The sequence below is a fragment of the Primulina eburnea genome, chromosome 4 (assembly GCF_022965805.1).
Source record: "Primulina eburnea isolate SZY01 chromosome 4, ASM2296580v1, whole genome shotgun sequence".
Lineage (NCBI taxonomy): Eukaryota > Viridiplantae > Streptophyta > Magnoliopsida > Lamiales > Gesneriaceae > Primulina > Primulina eburnea.
Genome location: NC_133104.1, coordinates 35,336,831 through 35,354,706, shown reverse-complemented (window position 1 = coordinate 35,354,706; position 17,876 = coordinate 35,336,831).

Here is a 17,876-nt window from a genome sequence, read left to right as displayed (position 1 = left end):
AACCCTAGAAACCTTCCAAACTCTCCAAAATGAGAGAAAACTCAAGAAATGGCAATACCAAAATGAGGAATTCGAGCACTATTTATAGGCCATGTTCGGATCCTCCGAACAACACTTCGGAACGTCCGAACGCTACGTGTCCATTGGCTCTTGACAGCTCATGATCGGATCCTCCGATCATACACTTCGGACCGTCCGAACATGCACGTGTCCAGCTGCTCTTGACACCTCATGATCGGATCCACCGAACTCACTTCGGACCTTACGAACTCTTCGGTGCTTCCGAACCATCTTCGGTCCGTCCGATCATGACTCGGTCAAAATTACACATTAAACCTTCTTAATCACCATTACTCCGTTAATTACCCAATTTGGAATTCGGGCTACTACATAACGACAGGTAAGCATGTACTCTAAAACGTATGTCATGTAGACACACAGGTGATGTATAGCATTAAAACATGCACATGCGAAAATCATGACTTAATGCTTACTACATAACATAATGCAACACTTTAGAACTTACAGACTTGAGGTATGACTTCGTGAGCTTCTTGCGACTGGCAGTAGACATAACCCTTTACAAGAACACCGCTTTGATACCAACTGTAACGTACCGTACTTTTCATACTCAAAATTTGCGGAAAAATTTAAAATTTTCTTAAACATAAAATAACCTTCAAAGTTTGCCATGAAATATCTCAACCAAGTCCCCCATAAGAAATGGTTGTTCAAAATAACCACAATAAAATTTGCTCACAAAAGGTTTGCTCAAAGTATTTCCATCAAAATATGAAAGCAGAGTAAATTAACATTTGCGTAAAAACATAAACTCTGCGGTCCTCGGGTTAGCCTCCCACTCAGTCCAAGCCTGCCCCTTGGTCGCCACCTCCTATCTCCTCATCAACATACTCACCTGCATCGATCAATTCTAGTGAGTCTAAAGACTCAACATGTATAAACTGGAATAACGAGTACTACGTAATAAAATCGCATGCACTTTAAAAAAGAACATACATACTTGAAACTTGAACTTGCGAAATGAACTTGAACATACGTACGTACATAACTAGACGTGCCATCAACATAAACTTTCATAAACATACTGCATACTTGAACATACATAACTTCATCATTTGGCGTAGAGGATGTTTCAAAGCAAGTGACCCATAACATAATAAACGCTTGATCAGACAAACCACAGTACTGGGCTGACAGGGACGTATCCACTGCCACATACATGAGATCCCCGTTCATAATTTAACGGGCTGGTTGGTCCTCGTTCATAATTTAACGCTTTCCAACCACGATCTAACCCGTTCATAATTTAACGGGCGGATTGGTCCCCGTTCATAATTTAACGCTTTCCAATCCTAAACATAATTTGGTCACAGGACATTTAGCATACCTCAAAAACTTAAAATATTTTTCTTTTGCACGTCAACATACTTACTTGGCGTTGAGGGATTCGTTGGACTTCGACTGGGGCCGTTGCTGTGGCATACTGACATGAAATTTCATACTTAACTTGCATAACTTAGACGTATGAATCATACCTACTCTCAAGCTCAATCATTCCTTAGAACATTCTACAATTTCCCATGACTCGACCTTGTGAACCATTGTACTAAACCATGACATCAAACCTCAAAGCGTACAATAAAATTTTCCCAAACATGAAGTACACGGACCCCGGGTCCGGGTCCGTGTATGGGTTCGTGTGTGTGCGCAAAGAATGTACCAACAAAAGGAAAGTACACGGACCCCGTGCCTTGGTCCGGCTCCGGGTCCGTGTAGACTCGGTAAAAATAAACTTTGAAGGATAAAAAGGCACGGACCCCGTGCACGGGTCCGTGTAGGGGTCCGTGTGGTCTCGGTAAAAATGCTCCAAGGAGAAAATGAAGGCACAAACCTCGTGCCAAGATCCGTGTCCGGGTCCGTGTACCTGCGGGCAGTGCAAACTCACGAAATTTCAATACATACAATACTTATCAATCTAGACTCAATTGTACGGACCATGAATCGACGCCTCGAGACCCATCCTAGCATGCCATAACATCAAACCAAAATCGTACAAACACCCAAAGCAACGATGTTCACCCTACGACACATACAATTCAAAAAAACGTGGCAATTGACAACGAAACGTTTCCTACGACTTTAATGTGGTTGAGTGCCTATCGACACTAAACGACCTATCAAATAACAACCCAACATCATACTAAGCATACCTAGACGCAGCAACGATCACCCGTCGATCCCCAACAAAGCCTGCAACCATAAAATCTCAAGAACACATCAATACATAATTTTATGAAAACGCAGTTTGAGCAGTCCCACGAAAAACGTCATAACTCACTCAATTTTTATCCAAATATTTTGAATTTACTGTCAAATCGAAGGTATCAAAAAGTTCTACAGTTTTTACGTTTAATGTTTTCTCAGAATCACGACCCAAAAGTCGCAGTATTTAAAAAGACAAAAAACGTGATTTTAGATCTAAAATTAATTCAAAACTGATCCGAATCGTTTTCTGCTCAAACGACGAACGTCGCACATATATTTTTACGCATAAAAATAACACAACACATAATATGACGAGATCAATGTAGAAATAACAGAATATACGTGTCTATAAATCTTTAACGTTACCGAACGACGACACCGAAGCGGGGAAAGATGCGAGAGATGATCCGGGACGAACGTGGCACTAACTTCCTTGAAGAAAAGGGACCAAAATTGCTGAATCCTTAGGGGGGGGAAGGGGCGGCTGCTTCTAGACCAAGAACCCTAATATTTTCTCTTTAAAAAATGAAATTTTGAATTGTAATGTGTGTGTGGGTGTTTACGTGAATGTGTGTGTGTTAGTGGTGTGTGTGCGTGTGTTTGGGTTTACAAATAGGGTAATTAGAGCTAATTAGGTTAATTAAATACATAATAACAAATCACAAGATAATTAAAATGCTAATACCCCAAAGTAAAATAATGCACACAAGTGCTACATCTTTAAAAGTCTTAAAAATCATAAAATCACATAAATCATTAAATTAGGCTTTTAAAAATACTAAACTCTCAATAAATCATTTAGAATGCCCCTAAATTAATTTAAAATTAAATACCACATTTTAAAATTGCCAAAATCGTCGCCGGTCTCTTTTCCTCGATCCCGCCTCGAATAATCGCCTGAACATAAAACTCAAGAAAAACGTTTAAACGTGAATCAATTAAACATATTATAATTTAAAATAATGCAAATTCATAAATCATGAATTAAAACCCAATTTAATGAAATAAACATGCATTAAAACCATTTATAAAAATACATAAGGAATTTAATAACTTGCACGCACGTGGTCCATGTGGACCTCAAATTTCGGGACGTCACATCTTGGTTGGCTTTTAGCCCATGGCCTTGGACTGGACAATACCTTAATGTGTTGGGAAAGTCGTGTTTTTGGCCGTTCGTGATTTGGTCGAGTTTAGAGGTCGTGCGAGAATTTACGGTGAAAGGTGTCAAAATGACTCTCGAAAGAGTGTTTTATGTTTTTGGATTCCTTTCACCTATTTTCGTGTTTTATAGTTATAATGCATATTTTTAGTATGTTTGGGGTATTTTTAGTCATGGTTAACGTCGGTTTAATTTTGGTTCGGGTTGGTACGAAGCCATGATTAAAATAAAGTTGTTGGTCCTAATCATCTCTTTTTTTTTTGTTTAGTGGTTAAGTTTTTGTCAAGTTAAAATTATTTGCATGTGTCACATATTAGAATTATGTCGCAGCGAGCCTGGGAGCGATCCAACTCATCCCGTAAAAAATAAGGTTATAATTATATTACGTGCATAAAAATATAAAATCACGGTTATCCCATTACCATTACTCATAGAACTTCTCCAGCCCAGGCACTGAAGTTTTTACCTCTCCAGGATTAGAACCCAAGACCTCCTGGACTTATATAGATCTTGGCAACAATCCTGGTACCAGTTGATCTACTCTGGTACCAGGATTGCTGTCAAGATCTATATAAGTCCAGGAGGTCTTGGGTTCTAATCCTGGGGAAGGCAAAAGCTCCAGTGCCTGGGCTGGAGAAGTTCTATGAGTAATGGGTAATGGGATAACCGTGAGGAGACTTAAGAAGGTAGAACGTAATCATGGTCTATTGGATTTGATTCATATAGACGTATGTGGCTCACTATCAGTACAAAGTATGGTTATTACTACTTCATTATCTTTATTGATTACTACTCAAAGTACGGGCTTATATTTTCGATGAAATATAAATCTTAATAATTTGAAAGGTTCAAAAAATTCATAGCCAAAGTAAAAAAAAACAACTAAAAAAGAGTATTACTTTGATCAGATCGAGATGGAGAATACATATGTGAATTTGTAATGCACAAATCGCGCATAGATCCTCATGCATGAATTTATTTACTTGATCTTATTTTAATTGCTTTGAATATCTATTTAATTATAAATGTTCTATTTTTATTTTAAAAAATAGATTTTCTAGGAGAAACGGATTTGACACGAACCTAGAGGAAAATCGACAAGAAACAAAACTGCTAAGACAATGATTTTCTTATTTTTAGGAAAAAAACTAATTGGGGCCAGAAAAAATGAATAAATTTTCAATGTACATATATATAATTGCAAGTTTGCACATTTCTGATTTTTTGAAATTTTATTTATAGTTCAAATCATAAAGATTTCTCACGATATTTCAGCAGTTTTTGAAATTGACCATAAAAAAGAAAAAAAAAATTGTTGTTAGGATCGAAAATACATTTAGAGAGAGTGAATAAACACTTCAAAACATTATGATAGATTTTGATAACTTTAAGTTGTGTGAATAGCTAAATTTGATTTTCAAATTAAACTAAGTACGTAGAACAACTAAACTGAAATAGTGCGGAAAAACTCAATATACAAAGTTTATGATTCACACAGAGAAGATCAAAATAGATAGAAAAGTAACTGAAGATAAATATGAGCAAAATTTTGTTTATGGAAGTTAGAAGACAAAGCTTCTATGTCTCTTCTTTTTCTATTTCGAGATTGATCATTAGAAGATTTGGTTAATATAATTTTTTGTACAAACTCATTTCAGCTCGGATCACCAACTCTATTGAGATGAAACTCCTAGAAACTATCTGCTTTACTCCATCTTTTCGGAAACAACTTTCTTATAGTTGCAATGTTTCTCACAAAGAAATAAATCTCAATAATACAAAAGATAAGTGAGAAAAAAAATTGCAATGAATGATTCTTAATCGATCTGATAGAAATTTTATGCGTGTGAAAATCATCTTGAAATAAACCTTTCAGAAGATGCTGATGATTTGGAGAATGCTTGAAGATAGATTTTGTGTCATAGTTGTCACGCCCTGAAATGCATGATGCGAACATAGAAAATGTTCTTGGAATTCAATAATTAAATAAACAAAAACTCTAAGAGTTACAAATATTTTAAATCTAAAATAAACTTTATTTAACAAATTCATTGTCTTACAACCCAATGACAAAAGCCAAAGTCAATGTTCAACTTATTCTGAATAAATGTCTACACTACACAAAAAAATAATAATTTTCCTAGCCAAATCACCATCCTCAAAATTCTGTCAATTCTTGATCTTCTATCTTATTCTCGTATAAAAAGAAATGTAAATGGTGCGCGATATGATAGTCACTTAGTAATTGGAGTGAGATATATTCATGTTTAAAAACATCATAATATTTTATATTATTAAACTTATTCACAAGTAGATCTAAAACTAGAAAAACAATAAACTCAAATATCTAACTTAACTCCTTAGACTGGATCATAAGAATCTGTCATAACTTCCCATATTTGATCATAATATATGGCTTCACTCTGCAGATTGGATCATAAGTATATGTTTTAACTCCTCATATCGGATAATAGTATCCGGCTTAACTCTCCAAATTGGATTATGAATGTCTGGATTAGTTCCACGGACTGGATCATAAGTGTCCAGTTTTACCTTACTAGACAAGGTCACAAACAAGAACAAAACATTAACAAACATTTGTGGAAAGCCATCATCGCGCAATCGATCATATATTTAATCTTACTGAAACATCTACTATTTGTTTTCTTTAAAATATACTGGAGAAATTTTTTTTCTTTAACATGCTCTCGGACGAATACTTATACATATATAAATATTTTTGCTGTTAAAATAAACCACCAACTAATTATTTAAAATCTAAAACGCAGTGCAAAACATAAAATCGTAAACTTTCCAACCAAACCTAAAACTAATACTTTTTAAAATAGCATAAACTCTTAAATTCTCTCAAAAACCACTCAAAAACATAAAACTCATAAACGCACTACAACAAAAACGCCAAACGACAACGGATAAAATCCGTTGTAGGCCATTTTCGACTGTTGTAACTGAGGGTGTTGTTGAAAGTGTCTTCAACGACAACGGTTTTAAACCGTTGTCTTTTCTACCAACGACAACAGTTTTGAAACGGTGTTAAACCGTTGTATTTTCTACCAACGACAACGATTTTGCAAGGGTATAAAACCGTTGTCTTTTATACCAACTACATCGGTTTTGCATCGTGGTATAAAAATTCTATTAAAATTTGCGACGGTATTGAAAACCGTCGCAAATGAAAACCGTAGTCGTAGTTGCATTTTGCGACGGTTTGTAAAAACCGTCGCGAATATTTGTTGTAAAACCATCGCAAATTAGAGTTGCGATGGAAATCCTCCGCAACCCGTCGCTAAATGTAGCGACAGTATTCATGTGGCAAAACTGTCGTTATTTTGCGACGATTTACAGGTCCGTCGCTAATATTTTAGGTAAAATAAAAAAAAAATTTAAGAATTTTATAAATCTGTGTTGTGAATTGGTACAATCTTATAAAAGATAAAAAATTTAAGTGTCGTGAAGTGATAAAATCGTGTCAAAGATAAAATTTTAATTGTTTGGAAATTGTAAAAAAATCGTGTAAGAGATAAAAATTTTAAATGTTGTGAAGTGATAAAATTGTGTAAGAGATAAAAATTTTAAGTGTTATGAAGTTGTAAAATCGTGTAAATGAGAAAAATTTTAAGTTGGTGAAGTGAAGTGGAAGAAAATGGAGTGAATTTGTATGTATTTATAGAGAGTGGTGGAAGAAAATGGAGGGAGAAAGAGGCCGGATCGAATTTTTGAAATTTGCGACGGTTTTTTTTCTTAACGGTCGCTAATTTTAGCCACGGGAGTTTTAATACCGTCGCTATATTCAATATAGCGACGGTTTTACATGCTACGGTCGCAAATAGTAGCAACGGTTCTAGCTTAAACCGTCGCTAATATGAATTTAGCGACGGTATATATATAACTTCAACCGTCGCTAATTAACATTGTGTTTTGTCCTAAACCCGTCGCTAATTAACGTTGTATTTTCTAAAACCGTTGTCGATTGTCCAAAAATACACGCTAATAGACAACGGTTCATGAAACCGTTGTCGTAAACGTTCTACGACAACGGTTTTTAAAAACCGTTGTAGTGTATTATAATACTACAAATTATTTTAAAAAAATTCTACGACAACGATTTTAAAAACCGTTGTCGTAGCTCGAAAAAAAACCGCTAATAGACAACGGTTTTTAAAAACCGTTGTCGTTGCCCAAAAAAACACAATAATAGACAACGGTTTTTAAAAACCGTTGTCGTAGTTCGAAAAAAAAACCGCTAATAGACAACGGTTTTTAAAAACCGTTGTCGTTGCCCAAAAAAACACAATAATAGACAACGGTTTTTAAAACCATTGTCGTAGGCCAACAAAAAAACAAGCTAATAGACAACGATTTTTAAAAACCGTTGTCGTAGGCCTAAAAAGACAAGCTAATAGACAACGGTTTTTAAAAACCGTTGTCGTAGCCCAAAAAAAACAAGCTAATAGACAACATTTATTAAAAACCGTTGTCGTAGCCCAAAAAAACACGCTCATAGACAACGGTTATTAAAAACCGTTGTCGTAGACCAAAAAAACACGCTAATAGACAACGGTTTTTAAAAACCGTTGTCGTAGACATATCAATGACAACAGTTTTTAAGAACCATTGTCGTTGAGCGGGTTTTTTGAGCCTACGACAACGGTTTTTCTTGAATCCGTTGTTAAAAGACAAAACACAACGGTTTTTATAAAAAACCGTTGTCTTTGATGTGTTGTTGAATTAAGATTTTCTTGTAGTGACGGCATCAAAATTAAAATCATACTAATGTGAAAAACTAGCAAAGGTCGTCCGATTATGTGCACCATCAGTCCAGCTAGTTCAACCATCAAGTCCTCCATCATCATTAAAATTATTCTCACCTGCATCGATCACACCTAGTGAATCTATTGACTCAGCAAACATTAATCATGATAACATGTAATTCACATTCACAAGCAACAATGACATATATTTTTAGTGAAATAGCTTTTCATGAACATGCATAACTTTAAATCATTTTTTCTTTCATCATATACATATACGTTTCTCTTTTATTGAATTCAGTTCACTAATTGTGAATTTCGTTTCAGTTTGTGTTTGATGGATCCATCTGCGAATAACCATGACACCAGGCGGAACGAATCCGCTAATGAAGGTTACAGATTCGGTCAGGAGGAAGAAACTTATAATATCGTAGCCGCTAGGACACTATCACTCGTCAACTGAGCTTTGGACTTACATATCATAATATCTTTTCGTATTAGTCACAATCAAGTCACCTCCTTCAACCTTTCATTATAATCATCACTTGTAAAAATTCATGCATAGATATCGTTTTTCTTTTAAACCAAGGATGCAACACATCTTTTAGCATATATAGTTTTTCATCATAAAATCCCATAAACTTTCAAAATAAACATTTAATCATTCATTACAACATTCAGGGCACTGCCAAGATATCTAACATTTTTCAGGTGTAAAATTATTGTTTTGCCCTGAAACCCTAACTTTCCCAATTTACCCTTAGACCTTAAAACTTGAACCAAATCCATCCAAACTTAACATAACACCTTAAAATATACCAATAAATATTTCTTAGACGTAAACTTAAGCTCCTCGACTAATTTACCAATTCGTTTTAGAACTTGAACCTACGTCTCGGTTTTAACTCGAATCGACTCGAAACTTAACCAAACTTTACCAAACTTGAACCATAGCTTATAAACACCTAATCATACCCTATGCAACCAAAATCAAACCATTTAGAACCCTCGAAATACACATAGAAGGTTACTGAAATTCCTGCCTTACTCAACCAAAGCCTAGCCTCAACAATTCAAGTTTTCCTTCGCTCCTAGCCTTTAACCAACCCAACCAGACCCTAGTTGGCCCTGTTGGGACCCTAACTGAACTCCTTATACCCTACTGGACCAGCCATACAGCCCATGCAAGCACATCCACTCAACCCATGCACTTGAGGACCCGGGCAACCAACCTAGTGCCCAAGGCACTCGCCTACCGCCCTCCTCCTAGACGTTTCACTTAACATACCATGAAGATAAATATTGTAAAATTATCAACAAAATACGCGTTCCACTTATTATCTTGTACTAGTATTAAAATCAAGGTTGATTGCAAGAGAACTAAAATCTCTCTAGGAAGAACTTCACATTCTTTGTAGAGAGAGAGTCAGATTTAATAAATAATATGTATGCTTTGTGATGTCATCACATAATCCATTTTATATTATTCCCATCGATAAATAATATGTATGTTTTGTGATGTCATCACATAATCCATTCTATTATTCTCGCTGAAAGCAAACTCATCGGCCCCGACTTGATATATAACTCAAAGATTATTCTGAACTCGAAAAAGATAGCATGTACATGTACCAAGTATTCTCCAAAATAGGCAACTGCTAATGTCAGTTATGCTTAAATAGAAAATATTGAGAAATGGTGGGGCATGATCACTAAGTTAAGTGTCATATTTTGGCTTCCATGTAGAATGAGACATAGAGGCATTCTGAGGGTTCAGTTTATGGTGTTGATATCTATTTGAACCTATAAGATTTGTACAATGTGCCAAATTGTACTTCTAGGTAAACAACTCTCAAGATAGGTTACCTAATATCAAATCAAGAGGATGATTTTTGCTCCATCTGTAGGTTGGATCTATCAAAATTCTTTGCGCAACTGGTTCAGTTTGTAACTAACCAATTTCTTCTGTTTCAGATGGAATGACTTCAGTTTATGTTTGACTAGTATCTTGGTGTACTTCAAACTGATTATCAGGAACTGCATCCTATCCAACTAGGTGATTTACCCCTTCAGGTTATGGTGTTTGAAGGAAATTTCTGACAAACCGAGTTTCATCTTCATTGTCATCCTCCAAACTGATATCTGTTAAGCGATTTGTTATCTCAACTGGATCATTTGACTTATTATTTTATATAGTTTCATAAAAAAAATCATGTATAGATTCTTCAACATTAAGAGTTTGTTTATTAAATATTTTATAAGCTTTACTAACTGATGAATAACCAAAAAATAATCATTCGTCTGATTTAACTTCAAAGGTAGTTAAGTTATTTTTACCATTGTTGTGAATAAAACACTTACACCCAAATATTTTGAAGTATGAAACTACACTTTTCTTTCCATGCCAGTTCTCATATGGTGTTTTAGAATTATTTTTAATAATCATCAATCTGTTTTGAGTGTAACACGCTGTGTCAACTGCTTCTTCCCAAAACATTTGAGAAATACCAGAATCGGCTAGTATAGTTTTTGCTGCCTCCTTAAAAGTTCAATTTCTACGTTCAGTTACACCATTTTGTTGTGGTGTTCTTGCATCTGGAACTCATGCCTGATTCCAAGATTTTTAAGAAACTAATATAGAATTTGATTGATAAATTCAGTTACTCGATCGAACCTTATTATGTCAATCCCAACTAATTTCTCATTTAAAAGTCTTTTGAAAAGTTTTATTAGCTGTGAAGCTATTTAATCTTTGGATTTGAGAAAGATTACCCAAGTAAATCTGGAGAAATCATCAACAATTACAAATGTGTATTTCATTCTCCCTATTAATGCGTATTTCATTCTCCCTATGCTCATGACCGGTATTGGACCAAAAAAGTCCATATGCATCTACTCTAAGCATCGGGTAGAAGATTTACTTCCTTTGGTTTTGAAAGATGATCTATCTAACTTGCTTTCCAAACTGACAAGCTGAACAAATTTTATCTTTTGAAAACTCAATTTTTGACAGACCAGTTACCAGTTCGTGGTTACTTAGTTGGGCAATGGTTTTGAAATTTAGTTATTTCAAACTTTTATGTCATAACCAGTTCTTGGATTGATTTGAAGCTACAAAGCAGACTGGTTCATTAGGTTGATTACTCCAACTCACTTTATATTTCTTACCACATCTATTTCCTGTCATAATGGCGTCACCAATTGTATTCTTAACATTGCTAGTATGTTTACTGAATTCAAATATATAATTATGATCACATAATTGACTGATTCTAATCAAATTTTATTTCAAATTGTCAACAAGTAAGACATCATCAAAAATAATGTTATCATGGATAAGCTTACCCTTACCCACATTTCTACTTTGAAAGGCGTCCACAAAACTGATTTTGGGACCAAAGTATTTGACTAGTTATGATATTAATTTTGTATATCCAATCATGTGTCTTGAATATTCACTGTCCAAGTACCAGACCGAGTCTCTGGTCAGTTTTCATGTACTCTGCAATCACAAATAATAAATAACTTTGGTATCCAAATATATTTGGATCCTGAACTTATTAGTCTTTTAGGAACCCAGACTTGGATCAGTCAAACTGACTTTCCAATCTCTGTATTCCAAATATATTTACCTAGTTTGTGTGTGTTAGATGTATTGTGTGCAGATGATACAAGATGCATTTTAGCTCTGTTCACTTTATTGTTCATCTGATATCGTTTGTGAATATGCTTGCAATTACAATAATGATTGTAATGGTCATTTACAGAGTTCTGTTTATGATAACTGTATCGTTTATGCGACCAGCTGTGTGAATCAGTTTAACTCTTTGGACTATATCCAATCATGTGCCTTTTAGCCTTGTTCATATTTTCAATCGGTTGTTCAATCAGCTTACTAAGCTCAGGTTTTTTATGTACCATAACTAATTTAACAAAGTGAATGTATTTCCCTTTTGCACACATTCAATTCTGGTTTGGTGCCGCTTGTTGAAGGTTCATTGTGACTGCTCAAACCTAAACCAATTCTGTGCCTAACTGATTTCTGAAATCCTTGAATTTAAGTCAGCGTGACTGATGACTTGTTCCAGACCTGAATCAGATCAGTTAGTCTTGAAATTTCAGACTTTAACTGTTGAATCACAGACTTATTCTCATTCTTTTCAACTATCAGCTCGACAATGTCCTTTTCTAAATTCAACAGATCAACTGATTGTGAACAATCAGTTTCAATTTTGTCATTTTCAGGATCAGTTTTCTTTGCTTTAGATTCAGCAAAGGAGAAGAGAAAGCTTTCGGTACCCGTTTACCATATCGTGCAGTGTAGAAATAAGTTCTTCGCGTGTAAAGTCAATAGAACTGAAATCAAACACCTGCTCACTAATTGATTCTAGTTCAGCATCATCGGCCATGAGGCATCTCACCACTTCTTCATCAGTAGAGCTGCTTGAAATCTCAGTCTCCGCTGTAAGTTTTTGTCCACTTTGATTTTCTTTCTTCAGCTACTAGGACTTCATGCTTCTTCCTGGATGATTTATTGTCATCCTTAGATCTTCTCTTGTGCTCGAAGGGCTTCTTTCTCTTCTCAACTGATCGTATGTTGTCCTTCTTTTGTTTAGGACAGTCAACTATGAAATGACCAGTTTTGCCACAGTTGTAGCATGAGTTCGGTTCATCTTTTTATTCATTCATATGGTATTTTCTTTGGAATGATCCTTGATTCTTTCTCATTAATCTTCTGACGAACAATGACATCCCGTCATTGCTCAGCTGTTCAACAGTTTTCTCGAATTAAACTATTGGCTCGAGTTTCATAGCACTGAGGGCAGTTGTGACTGACGAAACTGATGGATCACCCTCTCTTGTTTGCATTTCAAACTCATAAGCTTTTAGATCTGCAAAAAAATCATGCAGTTATACCTTGTTAAGGTTTTTTGATTCTAGCATGGTCATAGTTTTAACATCTCATTCTTTGGGAAGGCCACACATCACCTTTAGAGCAACTTCTTTGTTTTAATACACTTTTCATAGTACATTCAGTTTATTTATGATGTTGCTCATTCGTTCATAAAACTCGTTCATTGATTCTTCGGCCTTCCTTTTGATGCTATCGAATTTTTGTTTGGCAACTAATAGTTTGTTTTCTTTAGTTTGCTCATTTCCCTCGCATAATTGAATATGCTTTTTCCCAAATTTTTTTGGAAGATTTTCACTTTTTGTTTTTGTGTAAAGTATTTTTGTCCAGTGTTTTGTAGAGAATTTCCTTGGAAACATTATTCAGATTTGCCTTCCTTTTATCTTCAGTTGTCCACTCATCGCGTTCATCGTGTGGATTCTCAATGCGATGAGGTGCTCCATCAGTTAGAGCAACTGCAGTATTTGCCTTCATTATTTTCGTTCGTCCATCAATTGTGACGTAGCACATATCATCTTTTGCATATAGATGAGCCTCTTTTTAATTTTCCAATCATCAAATTCCTCTCTGGAGAACATAGAAATTTTGTTGAATGAAGACATGGTTATCAGATATGAGTGTTAGGAAATATTCAAGACAAGATTTAACCTCTCTGATTCTTGGAATAGTCAAGACAATATTTAACCTCTCTGATACCACTTGTTAGGATCAATTAATATGTTTAGAATTGGGTTGAATAAGCACTATGGCTTTTTGAAATATTTTTCATATGAATTAGTTCTTTAAAGAAGTAATCTTGAAGTCTTGTATGTCTATATCGATCAGTTAACTGATAGTAGTGTGTAAATAAACTGAAAGATAGATTGAATATTATGGACAGACTATCGTGATAACTGAATGAGTAAGAAGATGGATACAAAGAATTTTATTGATGTTCATATACTTCAACTGTTTATGCATCACCTATTCTATATCAAAAATAGGAATTCACTATAATACTTTGATTGATTACAATGAACCGTAATAACTCAATTCAGTTGGTCTTAAATAATGCCAAAATGAAACTCTTCACTTTTCTTTTTCACTTATCATTTGATAACTGAATAGCTCAAATAAGTATCATGAATGCTACGAATAAATTAATAAAGTGTGAGCTAAGATTTGCGATTTGTAGATTGAATAAATGGAAGGTTAATCGCAATTGACTGATTTTTTCTTTTTGTAGTTTTTTTGTCGTCAATCTTCACAAATGAACTCATCATCTATATATAGTCTTAGATCCCAACGGTCACATTGAATACATTAATTAATTATATTTGTGAAGTTGTTTTTTAGTCCATGTAGACAAACTTTTTCTGACAAAGGTACGATATATCAGAATGTTATGCTTCGTCTGTTCTGGTTTGGTATGGAGTATCAGTTTGTCTGCTGAGATTCAAATTACTGCTGATGACGTGGCTAACTAATCAGGAGTCAAACTGCTCGACTGATCAATTCAAATGGTGAATATCAGTTCTAACTGATATCCTTACAGTTTGAACGTTCTGTTACCAGTTCCGGTCTTCAGTTATGCTATACCAGTTTGCTTTCAGTTTTTCTCTTCAGTTATGGTAACATTCAATTAGTCAATTCTCCGATTTATCAGTTCGAGACTTTATTAAACTTATGAGAACTTAAGTTTATTTATCCGTTTTAGTCTGGTAATTCTCTTTCCGTTCTGCTATCAGTTCTATGCTATTAGTTCAGTTATTGATTCAGTTTAGCTCCTCTGATCAGTTACTAGTCAGTTTGTCAAACTCTGAAACTTAATAAATTCCAACACGCTCTACGTTATGTCGGTGGTGCTCGACCTCATCCAGGAGATCTCTTTGCTCCCGTCAATATTGTTCCAAGGTTCCTTGAAGGATGCGATTTTCTCTTGTCTTGATTCGTAGTGTGTGTTCAAGAGTGAGGATGAGGTAGTGGTAACAAGTAATCGGCATCTCCTATATTAGTATCATAAGTAAGTTACTTTACGCCCCGTTTGGTTTGATGGATTAGCAGGGATAGACTAATTTATCCAGCCCAATCAAGCGTTTGGTTCATTTTTAAATAAACCTACCTTATCCCTCCTAGGTATGATTAAGTTATATTAGGTAGGTTAAAATAATACCTCCTCACCCCCTAGGATTATTTATCCCACTCTTAATACCTCCTAATTTTCCAATTTTACCCTTCTCCTAAATTCAAACTCACCACCACTTCCCGCAACCACCGCCGCCTCCACGACCGCCGCCGGCCGACCACCGACGGACCGCCGCCCGCGGCCGACCACCAGCCAATTAGCGACGGTTTGTAAAAAAAACGTCGCTAATAGCGACGGTTTGAGACAAACCGTCGCCGATCTAAACAAGATCGGCGACTGTTTTTCAAAAACCGTCGCTATTAGCGACGGTTTTTCGTAATCCGTCGGTAATTTTCCGGCAATCGTTTCCGGCCATCTCACCCGCCGACCTTTTCCGGCATACCATTTCCGCCCAGCCTCCGGCCGCCGCCACCACTGTCGCCGTCGCGAAGAGGAAGGGCAATTTCGTCTTTTCATCAATAAATTCAAAATTATCCTACACTTAAAAATCTTACCAAACATAATATTATTTTACACCATATATTACAATCCTACCACAATCATTTTCTTTATCATTTACGTACTAATCATTAGTTTATCCTATCCTTCCAATCAAACGCAGCCTTAGAGTACTAAATTGTAAATAGGGTTAGTAAAGTATAGGAGTTTTGCATATATATATATATATATATATATATATATATATATATATATATATATATATATATATATATATATATATTCTTTATTAAAAAAAATTAAATAATTAATCTAATATTATTTTCTCGAATTTAATAAATAATTAATTATTTCCTTTCATCGGATAAATAATTAATATAATATATACATATTACCTTCCCTTAAACGATTAATTAATTTCAATAATTTCCGTCTGATTATTTTTAAATTAATTCTTATCTCGTAGTTTAAAGGATTAAGACGCTTAGATTGGGTTGATTTAATCAATCTCAAGAATTCAAATAAATTAGATCTCTTGATATCCACATTCAATTTAATATTTATCTCTTGAGTTTGTATATTTCCAATTCTTCGACCATCTGGTGTAAATTGATGTGCTTGAGACATCTGGTGATTTGAAATTATCGAATGGTTAATTGAAATCAAGCAAAATTGACTCGGATCCAAACTTATCCAATAATCAGTTTAGTCATTTAATGTAAACTGATGTCTTTGAGAATGAATAATTATGTGTAAACTAATAACTTGATAAAAAGTGCTTTTATCTAATTCGGTTTAGATGCGAGTCAGCATTGTTTGACTAATCCGATTTAGATAAGCCAGTTTAGCTGATAGACATAGTCAGTTACATTCGATTCAGTACTCGGTTTAACTTATAGACATAGTCAGTTTCATTCGATTCATATTACTCAGTTTAGCTTAGATCAATTTTATATCAAATCATTTGTTAACATCAAAACATAAATATTCCAACACTTTCTACGATACTCCATTATTCAAATTCAAATTTGGATAAGAATTTCAAAACTGATAAATCCTGATTTGATTGGATAGGATTTAACGAGAATAGTTAGTTAAGGTCCAAAATGTTATTAGAGTTACAATCAGTAATTAATTAATAATTATTATAAATATATATAGGAGATTGGTGATTGTATGCGTAAAGCCGAGTCAAATCTATATAAATCCTTCCATATTAAAGAAGCGGAACCAGCGAAGACGAAACCTGGGGACGTCGGTTGATTCAGCAAGCCGACTCAAGAAACAGGTATCGGATATGTTAAACTCATATGCCACCGCCTGCAGCCACTCTTCATCTCTCTCCTCTTCCAAGAAGCAAACCGCCGCTGGGTTTCCCTTGACTGTGGCGTAGATAAATGCATCAACCTGATGCATTAGACATTAATCAAAGAAGTTCGAGATGAAGAAAAGAAAGAAACAACACCGCTCATCACTCAGTATCTGACGGGGATCTTGGCCATGTCGTAATTTCGAGGAAGAACAAGATGAGTTAATCACTGACTACATATACCAAGATTTTCGTCATAACTTTATATTATTTCTTGTCAACTAAAGAATTGAATTAAATATTTTTTTAAAAAAAATAGCTTCTCGTTTTCTTTTTCTTCTTCCCCACATAGAAATATTTTTCGAGACAACCAAGACTGAAGAGTCGTGTGTCTACAACTTGTTGTCGTCCACGATCATCCAATCGCAGGGTACAAAACCCTCGAAGATGACAGAGATAAGAAAGAAACGGTCGGGTTCCAGTGAACTTCCGAACATCACGCTTTGCAAGTTTCTGAAAATCAAGTTTCTCAAAATGGCGACAGAAGGGTTTTGGTGATTCTTTTCTTGCCATGGATGAACGTACACTATGAAATCAGTTTGTGAATTATCTTAATTCACGTAAAGATTTGGGAAGTGGTCTTTGTTTTTAATAATTATATTCGAAGGTTATTTTGTAAACCGACCTTTAAAAAACATCTTGAACAAAAAACTATTCAATTGAAGTTACAATTATATAAGTTACGTTTTTTTTTTCAAATACGTTAGAATATGCAGTACAAGTTTAATGTTTGAATTGACGACGCCATTCCCAAATCCTTAGAAGAATTAAGATAAGGTACAAATTGGTTTCATAGTATACTTTCATTCAAG